Source organism: Panulirus ornatus, chromosome 1 (assembly GCF_036320965.1).
Source record: "Panulirus ornatus isolate Po-2019 chromosome 1, ASM3632096v1, whole genome shotgun sequence".
In the NCBI taxonomy this organism is placed as follows: Eukaryota; Metazoa; Arthropoda; class Malacostraca; order Decapoda; family Palinuridae; genus Panulirus; species Panulirus ornatus.
The window spans coordinates 85,261,767-85,275,721 of NC_092224.1; the positions used below are offsets into that span (position 1 = coordinate 85,261,767).

General features: G+C 42.6%; 1 protein-coding gene and 1 non-coding gene across 2 annotated transcripts in view; one reads left to right on the forward strand and one right to left on the reverse strand.

Moving 5' to 3' along the window:
* LOC139750394 (glutamate receptor ionotropic, kainate 2-like) overlaps positions 1-13,955 on the forward strand; it is a 690,745-nt gene that overhangs the window by 97,683 nt on the left and 579,107 nt on the right. The gene's annotated exons all lie outside the window — the stretch shown is intronic.
* Positions 679-751, reverse strand: TRNAR-ACG (transfer RNA arginine (anticodon ACG)). Its single transcript has one exon. It is a non-coding gene; the product is annotated as a tRNA-Arg (tRNA).

Genomic DNA, 13,955 nt, shown 5'->3' on the forward strand with positions numbered 1-13,955 from the left:
TGACTGTGTATGTCATGGCCTGGCATGACTCATAATGTCACAGCTAGGCGTGTGGATGTACGTCACAGACTGACATGAGTGTATATCACCGCCAGACATGACTGTGTATGCCACGGCACTGCATGAGTCTCTCATGGTCTGGCATGACTAGTGTATGACGGGGTCTGGCAAGAGCGTCTGTGTCATAGCCTCTTATCTCGATGTGACGCTGGTGTGTGATGCCCTCACTCTACTGTAGGTGTAAACCTGGTTGTCTCCATACTTTACCCTGCTTAATTTAGGGATAACAGCCTTGTTCATCGTAAGCCCTTACTGTTGTTGGAGGGGAAGCTCTTCTATGCTTTGGATCTCACGCAGTTGTAAGGGCAACATTGCTTTGTCTTTACCTCAGTATATATACGTTAGGTTAACTGTATCGTGAACGGTCTGTAGGAAGGAAGAACATTAGGTTGGTAACCCTACGATAGGAAACCTTGCTCTGTTGGCAGGTCGCGCCTCCTCGCTCTGCCGGAACCTCGAACTAAGAGATAAGATTTTTCATGAAAACAAAACAAAACCATTACTTCTGCGTCAGGATGGGATAAAACGAGTTGAGCCTTATCTTGAGAGAGAGTAGGGGAAATAAGCTCGTTCGTGACTTAATGATACTTGCTTGTACGTGAACGAAAAAAACACGCACGACCTTGCCAGGATTCGAACCTGGAATCTTCTGATCCGTAGTCAGACGCGTTATCCGTTGCGCCACAAGGCCTGTTGAAGACACCTCTCTCTCTCTCTCTCTCTCTCTCTCTCTCTCTCTCTCTCTCTCTCTCTCAGAAGAGGACGGAGACTGAATAAGCGCAAAATAATCTAAGACGGATCAGAATCCAAAAGTTTTGCTCTTGTGCACGATGAACTAAAACATCAGCAAAAATCACAATGTTATGAAAGTCTCCCTTCGTTCCCGTTACCCTACCTCAGCAAAAGAAGAAAAAAAAATGTTAGCTGAGCAGTGTAAGATAGATTTCAGTGCCAAGGACACAGGTCTGTGATAAGATACCGAATCATTATGATAATGATAACCACTGCAGTTAAGGAAACTAGAAAAAAGGACGTAATCAAAGGAGCAGAACTTGTCTGGAATTAATTAAAGATCATCTTGAGTAAGTAAATCATTAAGTGTCTAGCGATGAAATTTGACACACACACCACAAAGGACCAACACGGAAACTGATAAAAATGTGACTCGTAAATCAAAGGTTTAGGTCATCACACACTCACAACTTTGATTCAAAGATCATATAGTCATAAGACATGACTATCGAACCAGTGTACGGAATGACTATGAAAATTTTAATCACAAGAGGCACAAAGAAACCGAAGAAAACATTGTGTGAACTTACGAAGAAAAGGTTAATGTTGCTGCGTTCTAGAACCCCTCTCTGTGCAGAATGGAATGGGAATGGCAGTTGCGAGCGCAATGGGAAAAGGGCGTACGAACCATCATGAGAGGCTGAAGACCAGAAGAAGAGAGATGCATGATTACGATGGCTATCGAGAGCGATGTGCTCGGCTTAACGAACGCCATGGAAAGGGACAAGAGCAATTACGTTTGCAGGTACATTTCAGAATATCCCTTGAAGATATATAGAGAAAGCATCCAGCAAGGAGTATGGGAAGAATGGGTCAGTGTACTACTCAGCATAACAAAAGATGCGCGGGACAAATACAGAAACGATGACAAGAAACCTGTACACCTGGTTTAAAACAGTCCCAGATGAACTGTGGACTGACAGTAATGTGGGAGACCACGAGAGACGGTGCCATCAGTCTAGCTGGACGTGAGGTGAGCGCTACGCGTTAGCCCTGTCTGCTAGCATGGATGTAGCGGTGTGTACCCAGAGGAACATGTACACACACACACACACGAATGCATGTACATACTCCATGTCGTACATGGCTGACAAGGAAAACCTATCAGTCATTCATATAATCCACAGCTCTTATCTCCAGTTGTTCATGTCGTACATTGCGTCTCATTCACTTATCATCTGATGAATATTATAATATTCTTGAATAAAAAAAAAGGAAAAAAAAAAAAACGGACATTGCTTTTCGCACGTGAATTGGAGGTATACAACTCCACTCATTATGAGGTTGTCTCATTAATTTTGAGATAAACAACTTCGTCAATAATGAGGTGAACATCATCATTGATAAATGATTTACGACCTTAAGCTCATTTATATCTCTAATTATTCATTTGAAGTTCTCAGTTCCCCTGTGTTGGTGCATAACGACGTAGCTGCCCACTTCGCTAATGTGTGCACACTACGCCTTCAATTTTTCACTCGTAAATTCTTTATCCTTCACTTGTGCGTAAGTACTATTTAATCTAGTAATCATTAAGATGAATATATGTAATGTAAGCACCTGTGTCATGAAGGAAGTTTGTATTTGTCTACATGATGACGTCCACCTACACACACACACACACACACTAAGCACCTGGATTACCATTACCCACATTCGTGTCTTGTTTCGTTTATCATTACTAGGAGGAAGACAGACACACCCACGTTTAGCATCATCTCCTCTGTACTGGACGTGATAGATTGAGATGCCTTTTGTAGGTGGCAATAGTGAGTGTCAGTTAACGAGCTGGAAGCTCATTTAGGGTCTGGAAGCTCTTACGGGGTCTGGAAATGAATCTTTTGGAAAATAAGAAGAAAAAGAAAGATAAAGAGTCTCTCAGGTGATATTCCGTACATTCTGGATGCAGGAACCACACACATTTGTTAGAGGGATACGTTGCCGCCTAGGCCAGTCTTGGACACTGGGCTTTAACCAGAGGCACTGGTCACATAGCCAAGTGGCTCACCATGATGATGGATCTAACGCGGAGTACGTGTCGCTGCTCCACGAAGACCTAACCTAACCTAACCTACCAGTAGAGCGGCGGATGTCTCTGTGATCTTACTACCTCCAGCATAAAGAAATAAGAGGACTAAAGATAAGTAATGTTATCACCGCTGTACGTGTCGTTTATTTCATGACTTGTTTCCTTTTTCGTAACGTTTTAAATGGAAGAGAGAGAGAGAGAGAGAGAGAGAGAGAGAGAGAGTCACTTTTGTCATTAGCGAATCACTGAGTTCTGCTACTGAACACGTGAAGGGAGGGAGAGAGGGATGGTGGGGCACCCCGTGCTGGAGGACCGTGGACCAAGAACGTATGATATGCAAACGAGGAAGTCGGAAAAAAATGTTAAAAATAAGAGAGGCAGTTTTTTTTTCCTCATTCTACTTTGAGACCAGGGAGCAGCGACGAAGAGGAAAAAAAATAAACTGTAAAGCTAGCTTGATAAAAGCAGAGTTGATATTGTGATGCAAAAATTGGACAAAGTTCAAAGAATGGTGGAACACATGTTGATGTGCGGTGCACTTAGTGTCGTATAAAAGGAAAGATGAACATGAGCGACGTTAATGTGAATGAAGATACCTGGCTGGGTTATATGAAGGAAAAATGGCTATAGAAAAGATAACGTGAGTCATAATGATGTTATATGTTTTACATAATCGGTGTTATCCGCGTCTGCGAGGCAACGCCAGGAAACAAGACGAAAAATGGCACATCCACTCATATATACATGTGTATACATAAAGACCCATACACGCATATATACAGAGAAGTATACATATAGACACACGTACATACATGCTTGCCTTCATCCATTCCTGTCGCCACCTCGCCGCACAGGGTATAGCATCGCTACCCCCCCCCCCTCGCTTCAGCGAGGTAGCGCCAGGAAAACAGACAAAAAAGGTCACATTCGTTCACGTACTGTGTCTCAGTTTCTGTGAAAGGGTCCTGCTGGTGTTACCCAGGATCCTTTATGAAGTCTTCTGTAGTCCAAGGCTGCGCTTCTTCCAGTAGTAGGGGAACTTAGATTATTTTGGAGTGAGAAGTTCTTTGACAACACTGTACTCTCAATGTTACAGCCTCCCCAAAGGTGACTTTTCAGTCCCGGTATTCAGTAAAGCAGGCGGAGTCCGGTAAAACACACACGCACACACTTGTACGTTTCGATGGTCTCCGGAGAGGAAGAGTCCAGAGCGGTTAAGATAGAAATGCTGGAAATTCTGCTCAGACTGTTGGAAGTAATTCAGAAACAAAACAATAAATACGTGGGCTGAGGAAGTACATAAACTTGAAGTAAACTAGAAAGCTATGGAGGAGGAAGAGGATGAGGAAGAAGAGGAGGAAGAAGAGGAAGAAGAGGAGGAGGAGGAAGAAGAGGAGGAGGAGGAGGAGGAATAAGAGGAGGAGGAAGAAGAAGAGGAATAAGAGGAGGAGGAAGAAGAAGAGGAGGAGGAATAAGAGGAGGAGGAATAAGAGGAGGAGGAAGAAGAAGAGGAGGAGGAGGAGGAGGAAGAGGAGGAGGAGGAGGAGGAAGAAGAGGAGAAAGAGGAGGAGAAAGAGGAGGAGGAAGAAGAGGAGGAAGAGGAAGAAGAGGAGGAGGAAGAGGAGGGGAAGAAGAGGAGGAGGAAGACCACAAGCGGTTAAGGAATGAAGATGAACACATCTATAACAACTGGCTCAGACATGCTAAAGTGATGAGTCAAGGTGGCGAGAGATTGTGATCCATCTGTGGACCAGATGAGTAGCGGAGGCTTAGTATCTAGGGAGAACAGCAGAGTGAGGAGGTTATAAACGAATTGAAAATGAAGGTGAGTAAATACGTAGATACTGATGGTATGATCTTAAGCCAAGTCTTGAACTAGTCACGAAAATACAATATAAGAGGAGCTGTTGAAGAGGATCAGAAGCTTTGAATTCCCTAACAATTACTACCTGAACCCCTTTTTTTTTTTTTTTCTGAAGAGGGTTTATTGCACTACCTCGAACACTCTTAGATTCTTCTAATTTGTATCTCTTCATCCATTATTTCCTCTCTTATTCTATTCAAGGCCTGGCCTTAGTGAAGGCATCTATGCACGATTAGAACCTCTGATATACTTTGTCTCTTCTCTTTTTGTTATTTGGATCATGATGCTGAGGCCAGTTTAAAACCCACTGTATCTAGGAAGAGGATCATACTCCAATATCATGATAAACGGATCATAAACTCTGGGTTGAGAGTAACATCCAGGCCTCGTAAGTTGAAGAGATAAGCTCGAACTTAAACATTTTATGATAAGAATTTTAAATTCCCTGACGTTAATGGGTTTCGAGGCGTAATTTCAGGTCATGGGAAGATAAAGAATGATTAAAAACAAAACATGAATTTAAAAAGAAAGCAAACTTTTGAGGCTTATAGGCTGGTTTGAACCCATGATTCTAAAGGAGAAAATTCATGGGATATCATACTAATAGGCCAGCAATGAGGGCTCTTGAAGAAAAACAGCTGCGTTCGTTATAAAACGAGGGAGAACGAAATATGAAACCAGTTGGTCACAGATACGACTAACTGGAGCCCATAGGATGGAGACCAACCCGGTGAGAGAGAGTAGGAGACAGGAAGGCCGTAGAGAGAGAGAGAGAGAGAGAGAGAGAGAGAGAGAGAGAGAGAGAGAGAGAGAGAGAGACTTGCCATTCTTGCTGCTACTGTTCAGTTGATCGTCACTAACAAGGCTGTGAAATCAAACCTTCGTCGTGACGCCTGGGTCGATCACAGGCGCTACAGTGGAATGGACTTCCATCTCTCCACCCGATCACCTGGGCGTCCGCCACACTACGCTACCAGCTGTACTTTTCCATCCCTTGTTACCCTCTAGCGCCAACTGCCTCCGGCCGCTCTCCTGTCTGATACTATGAACTTCAGCGCCTTCTGCCGGAGGTCCTGGTGCACTTGATGGTGTGAGAGAGAAGGACGATGTACGGGCACAGTCGGTGATCCAATACCGTAAAGGACGTCTTCAACCCCATGATGGCATCTCGGCTGTGCTCGGTAAACTGACACGCGCCTTAACACTGTGTGGTTAAATGTTCCACCTGAGCGCTGTGATGCCGGAGGTTCCCAGCACTTAGCACCATAACATTACGAGGAAGCTCTCAGGGCAACCACTGTATGTAGTAATGGCCCTAACCTAACCTAACCTAGACACTACAATAACATGGCTCGTCCTTTACCACTATGATGCTCGTGTTCAACACTTTGCGTCTCGTCTGTGTCATCTCGAGTGTATTTAGAAATACCAGCCGGAGAAATGAAGCTTTTAAATGTAACTATTTGTATGGAGAAGAAAAATAAGTTTAAATAATTTAAACGAAGGAAGTGGAAGTTAGAAGTAGTAAAGAGAGAAAAGGAGACGATATAATCTAATATTGAAATGTGATTGTTTAGATTCCAGCATAATTCTGATGGCCATTGACAGTATAGCGTTTAAGTTCTTTCTTTTTCTAACGACTGATCCATATATAAAGATGGATCGTCACAAACATACAAATATTCAAGCTACGACTAAAAACCAAGACTAGGGGAAAAAAAAAAGGTTGTAGGGCTGGATTATAAATGTTGTTGTATATCCTTGACGACTGTACCCCCTGTATATCTAGTTTGTCTCCTATTTTGGCCTTATAGTCTTGCATACATCACCATAATCATTCTTGATCACTGATATTGTCCGATAAGCGTAACATTACGCATAGTGAAGGTTGGTATAGTTTTCACGTGAGTGATATTCGCGGGTTACGAATGGCTGAAGGATGCTTCTGTGTGCTACCCTCTTGATACGTCCTCCACATTCGGTTGTATCATTGCACCAGAGCGGTGGTGGTGTGCACGTCTCCGAGGGTTAGATGCAGGTGATTCATGTGTTAATACGGAGGAAGACGGCTCCAACCATGAGTGGTCGTATCTCGTGAGGAAGAACGAATGAAAAGTCAGCATTTCTCTACAGATTTGAGATTTGTTTCGCTCTTCATTCATCTCTTTCTGTCGTTGTGGCACCTGCTGGATGTGCGAGCGGTCACTGGTAGAGGATGTCATTATTCTTTTTTTTTTTTTTTTAAACTAACATATCGGAGATCTTAGTTGAGATTGAGAGAGACGTTTTGCTATTTCGTCCGTGGGGGAGCATATGCCGACCACTCGAAAAATAGTGTCACCTCCTCTCCAACAATGATAAATAGTTCACGTTAGCTGTCCTGTATGTATGTAGCATATTAGCCAGCCATCCAGCCATTACGATACCTGCTTATGTACGTTAAGCTAGTACCTTATGTAACTCGATCTCTTTCATGTATAATTACGTTGTCTCTGTAAGGGGGGACTCGTTTTGTAATACCACCGAGTTCAAAACTCCATTCATGATATGGAAGCACCACAGTATCTGGTTTAATTACTTAATCGCTGTAGTTATTAAATTGGGGAAAATGATTAGTTACCCTTTCATATTCGCTAAAACAAACTGATCGCATAGTTCTTTTTTTAATTAGATATTTCAATGAACTGTGTAATATCAGTCATCGGAAATGATAAAACTTTTTTCCGTTGGAGATATGTTATCAAAGGAAAGAAAAAAATGAGTAAAGGAACGGTCTAAAGTTACAAGCAGACTTGAAAATAATTAGGTAATTAGAGGAAAGACTTAAGAAGCCGCCGTGTGTGTAATGAGAGCTGGGAAATTTGACTTAACCAGTCTTGTATCACACGGTAGCAGAAGACGTGGGAGTGTTCTATGTTAGTAAGGTAACAACAAGTGACGTGGGGAAGAATTTTTATGACTCTATCTACATAGTGTAGTAACGAGCGCTGTGAGAATTCTCTAGCAATATCTGTTACATAACAGATTAATAAACAGGGTAATGAGCGGGAGTATTACGACAGTGATAGATTTTATTACTATTGATTGATACTAATGACTAAAGCTGGGGATTTAGAGGATTGCTAGGAATTACGATATTAAATACGTACATTGGCTGGTATAGCTTTGACGCGATTTGAGTATATGATTGCGTGGTGGCAGCCATCACAATAATGCTTTATGGTAGGGTCCCCCTATACGTGCGGGAGGGGGGCGGCTGGGTTTCTGTGAAATAGATTTCTAAATTTAACTCCAGCGTGGCTTAAAAGCATTGATTTATGCGGTGCAATTTTACACGGAAGGTGCGGTATGTTCATATATGTCAAAGAAATTGTTCCAGTCTTGAGTGACGAATGAGGTATTGGATGGAAGTTACATTGTGCACTTCGGTATGTGTTTACTCTGCAGTTTGGAACACCTTGTGGATATGTGTGTGTAACGTCTGTGAAAGATGAGTACGTTTTTCAGCTCGTTTCTTGACTTCACACTTGCTTTCACTTCGTATTACGCCAATGGACGTGTCAAGTCCCTACGACTATGCAAGCAGTAACAGTAGTAACGGCAGTAACAGTAATCATATGGGTACAGTAACGGTTAATGGAATCTTGTAACGCTCATGTAACAGTAGATCTTGTACGGCTGCGAGACGAGAAACTGGCTGCCTTGTTCGATGTTTCTTTACGTTTTGATTTGTTAAAATTCTCCATCCATCAGAGACAAGCTTGCTAAGCTTATCAAAGCATCTAACTGGACGTAGTTTTTTTTTTAAAAGCTCAGCTTTGCTTTGTCTGTTCTGACAAGCTTTGAATACTCGCAGTATATTCTTCTCGTTATATTCGAGAGCAGTAGAGTCTTATTGTATTCAAGAGCAGTATATTCTTTTCATTATATTCAACATCATCTTGTCTTCGCCTTCCTCACGGCGCTGGTGTAGGGTCGGTCGGTCCAGAAGACGAAGGATTCTCCCTCCTGCCTACGCTTACGGCTGATCCCGTTGTGGGGGGGAGGAAACGAGTTTGGATGGAGAGGAAATAATTGGTCTGGGTGAGAAGGAAATTGGTATAGATGGTTAGGAAATGGTTTATAGGTGGGAAGGAAATGGTTCCTAATGGGTTTGAGGCAGCTTCTTGCTCTCCTCTGGGAATCTTTTTTTCTTCGACGAGAAAGTTTCTGTACACGGGAACTTCCCACTCATTTTACCTTGACTACTGCAGTGGTCATCGCCTGGAGCAGTGTCTGTGTACGTGGTTAGGTTCCATGACTGACTGGGTAGCCTCTACCACTTGCAGTGCCCGCTCCTCCTCCATGGGTAGCTTGCATCATTGGTAGTTCCTGTACTTGGGCCAACTTGGAGGTTCTTCTACATGGGTAACTTTCATCACCTGCAGTTCCATTACATGGGTAAGTACCATCACTTGTACCTCCTGTACATGGGTAACTACCATCACTTGCACCTCCTGTACATCGGTAACTACCATCACTTGCACCTCCTGAATCAACACGGAAGTGTGTGTGTGTGATGTGTGTGTTTGTGTGTTCTAATGTATTATGATACTTTGACTTTCATTATGGTCCCTTGGGTGTTTTTTCAATGTGTTCCCCCATTTCGCTGTCAAGATCAGCGTTCCCTTATGTGAAAATTAGAAAATGCTTTGTCAAGATCCGAGGTTGGTAGATAAGGTAGGCATCTGCCGTAGGATTATAGCAAGCCTCACGTGAACCACTGCATCATGTGAGGCAGAACAAAGGAGTTTGGTTTGTGTTCGAGTAGAGTGATTGCCGCCATCTAAACCTCGACTGTGAGCATGACCAAGTGTCGCGCGCGCACACTCGCAGGAGCTCGACTGAGCCTGGTTGTGGTACTTATGACCGTCTTAACCTGGTGTTGAAACCTTGGTCTTAGGGTCCTGTGTTCGAGCCCAACTCTATTTCAAATTCCTACAGGCTCTGATGACTCTCCCTGGGCTCTGGTTCTGGTGGAGTCGGTAGGAGCTCTGGCTACGAGGATGGCTCGTGACTCGACCATCTGGGGAACTGGAGGAAGGAAACCCATGTCTGTCTAAAGGCTTTTCCTCTCCCCTCCGGCTTGAAGAAGAGTCTGGTAGATGCTGTGAACAATAACATGTTCCTCGTCACTTCATTATACCTCGCCAATCATCATACATCAAGCAGCCTTCAAGTAGTTTTAGGCTCTCGATGTTCTTATGTCAAAGGCTTGGCACCGGAGAATGACAGAGAACAAAATATTGTACACAAAAATATTAGATTCGACTTGAATCGGATCATAATTTTTCCCCACGAGATTGTAAGTCAGCCAGCAGAAGTGGCAGTCCACAAGACACAGGGACGCGTCATTCCTCCTCCTCCACTGTGGAGGCTTTCCCGCCACAGTGTATACTTGCGATATATGTAAATCTATAGATCAACGTTATGGCTCATGAAAGTCGACGCTAACTTAGTAAGACATAAAGACTTGCCTCTTCCTTACGACCAGAACATTCTAAAGCTCATAGTGAGGTAGGTATTTTATTAGATGATGAAGCTTGCGTTAAGAAGTGATCGATCGTAAAGTGCATACAATATTAGCGCCTGGCCTCTGCTGCAGGAGCGCTCCTCTGACAGCCATTGGCTTTATTTACACCGGGGAATAACTCAGGTTAATGGAAGGCTTTTGTCTGCGTTATCTGTTGGTTTACCATAATGAAGATGTTGGTTGTAAACCACCATCACCGCCACAATCCCTAATGACACTGCTGGCTGAAGGATTCGGCATTACTGGAGTGAGTTGTGTGGACAGAGGTTCTTACGTTTGTGATTTTGGATATACCAGCTGCGCTTGTTGTCAAGAATGAATCGCGCTGTTTCAGGCGCAAACCATGTTTCAAGAGAATGATGAAGGAATGTGGAATGATAGCGGAAATTAAGAGTTCTAAAGAACAAAAATATACTTCAAGTAACTTAAACCCAAACAAATCGACTGGCCTTGATAACATAGTCCCCAAATTTTTGAAGGAGGTTAGACAGTTACTGATAGTCCAATAACGAATATATTAAACAAATCATTAACAGAAGGTGAGGTACCTGTAGACTGGAAATTGGCGAGTGTCGTTGCCGTACATAGGAAATAAAATATAAAGAACGTGCCTAAACTATCAGGACAATTCTAGGTGAAAGTTCTATGTAAAAAAAGGCGGGAAAACAGTGAAAGAAACTTGAATATCAGATCACGAAGTAACACTGGAAAACCAGCATGGTTTGCACACCAGAAGATCTGATCCAACAGAATTATTGGAATATTTCCGTCTCATAATGCTATTAGGACTCTGAAGTCCCCCTCTGATGTCATATAGCTAGACGTTCAAAAGGTATTCGATAAAGTACCTCACATGGAACTGTTACCTAAATTAGAAGCACTTGGTATAGGGGACGAACTAGGTATATGGAAATGGTGACAGCCGCACCTGTTGAGTGTAATGTGTAGTTTTGAATAGCAATACTTCAGCCTGTTGACCATGATGAGTGGTGTGCCACAGGGGTCGGTCCTTAGCCGACGCCTTTGGCATCGGCTCGGGTACGTACCAATTATATATATATATATATATATATATATATATATATATATATATATATATATATATATATATAATGTATATATATAGATGTTTATATATAGATATTTCCTCCCCTCTCGTTTTTTTTTTAATTTTCCAAGAGGATGAACAGAGAAGAGGGCCGGGTGAGGATATTCCCTCAAAGGCCCAGTCCTCTGTTCTTAACGCTACCTCGCTAATGCGGGAAATGGCGAATAGTATGAAAAAAAAAAAAATATTGATTTATCTCATTCCAGACATTAAGAGTGTGTTGAAGCAGCAGAGGATGGGATAGCGTTGGAAGATTAATTTTATGGATGAAATTTTCTCCTTGCGTTCTATCCAGTTGAATTCCATGTAGGTTTACTTCACCGAGGCACTGACTCTTCCGTTCCTCCTCCTGCCAGTGGTTGCTGCTCGAGGGAGCAATACTAACTCATCCAGTCAGGGTAGGAGTGATGATGGGTAAAGGCAAGTCATGAACACACACAATAAACAATGGCCAACGGGCCCACTGTAATGTCTTTCTCATGTAGTCTGTCTGTAGCATTCTCTCTCTCTCTCTCTCTCTCTCTCTCTCTCTCTCTATATATATATATATATATATATATATATATATATGTGTGTGTGTGTGTGTAATTGTCCCCAACTAGCTGTGGCATCATCTTTCAGCTTCGTGCAGGACTCTGCCCACCCTCCCAGCTTCGATCTTGGGTCGGCACCATCAGCCACACAGGAAGCCTTCGGCCTCACCTCAGAGTTTCGTATTTCATATTTCAATTCTGAGACATTTGACTCGTCTGCCTCGTGAAGACAGCGAAGAGAGACATCAAGGCCCCGGTATATGTATAACCTCAGAACCTCAATAGTCTCGAGTCGTACAAAAGACCAGTTTGGTAAGAGATTTAATCACATGAGTTAATAAACTGATTTAAGGCGCCTGGAGGCTGAAACTACGTTTTAAAACTTAATCGTGTGTGTAAAAGACGAATGACAAGATCTGATCCTCTAAAGTTTATAGTCAACTGAAACCAATATGTTCAGAAACAAGTTCAGATCCCGAGGGTATAAGATACAACTCCATAAACGTTCACAGTGAACAGTGAGGTTCCATTAGTTTAGGAGAAATACGAGACGGAAGCTGAAATAAAGTACCTTCCTCTGGGGTAGTCGGGAGTGAACCTGGTGAAAGCTTAACTTTCATAATTTGCCCAAAACATGACTTGCCTCAACTCTTCATTCAACCCCACCTGTAGCTGAAGAATCAGCAGACCACTTGGGTCTTTAGGTCTTGCTCGTGATGGTAAAAGAAATCAGGAACGTCGTGTGGCGAGAGGAGAAGACCTTTTAGGTACCTTACGAAGACAGCTATGAACTTCAACGAAATGAGGCACAAACAACGTCACGTTCTTGACTTTGGAGCTATGTAATCGTCGTTTATTCTTTAAAGGCATTTATAATGTTGCATTCAACTGCTTTCGTTAGTCATATCGTATGTTGACGGCGTTTATTAAAGTTTTTTTTTTCCACCCAAAGACATTCTGATCCCAGCGACGTCCAAACTGATACTTGAGCGAGAGAAATTGAGCATTGCTGCAGGTTTTGAATGTTTCAGTAAAGCTGTAAAGTCTCGGTGAAAGTCCATCGCTCAATAGAAGACCTTGAGTTGATGTCGCCTGCCTCAGATGCCATGAAAGAATGAGTTGTTTTCCTGATATTAAGGTGAAGTGTGCAGTACGGTGGGGAGGAAGCTGAGGGACTCGTTCCATAGCTGTGTATAGACGTTTAGGTGTCAGAAAGTCATGGGGATGGAAGAGGACCTGAGACTTTACATACTCGTAAAGAAGGGACGTGGGCATAGTTCACTTGCTAAATGTTTGATTCATGTATCTTTTTCTTTGTTGTAATTCATCCTCTGTGTACGAAACACCGCGCGCGCGCGCGCGCACACACACACACACACACACACACACACACACACACACACACACACACACACACACACTGAAACGCATTTGTAATCGCATTCAGATCACCTATGACTATAGAATATTCAAATTAATTTTATACCATGGATCCAAAGCAAAATTAATCGTGGACAAGTTTCTTTGATATTTCACTTTGATCTTAAAGTAAATGATCATCTCGCATGATAACACGGCGACTGATCGGCAAAATAACCAGGTCGCAACCACAGTATCCAGGAAGTCTTATGTTATTGAATAATGCCCCGCTTTCACGTCTTTTACATTTACATATAACTGTCATTATTATACTTTTTTGTCCGAGCAAGGGTTTTAACATTTGAGTTACATTATTTTAGATGGTGTGGAATTAATAATCTCCGGAAAATTATATGAATAATCCCCCACAAGTCTTACGAAGACATGCATTGAACAATCTGTGAATCGCAGAGTAGTTCAGTCATTACCTCGGCCGATGATATGGTTGTGGGAGCAGACTGACTTGCTACCTAATTGTTTTCCCGCTCAACCAAAATAAGATACATTTTTCTTACAAGGTCTTTACCCGAGGATCTCAACTAGTGGTGTTCTAAAGTAAAAACTCGATCACAAGCTGA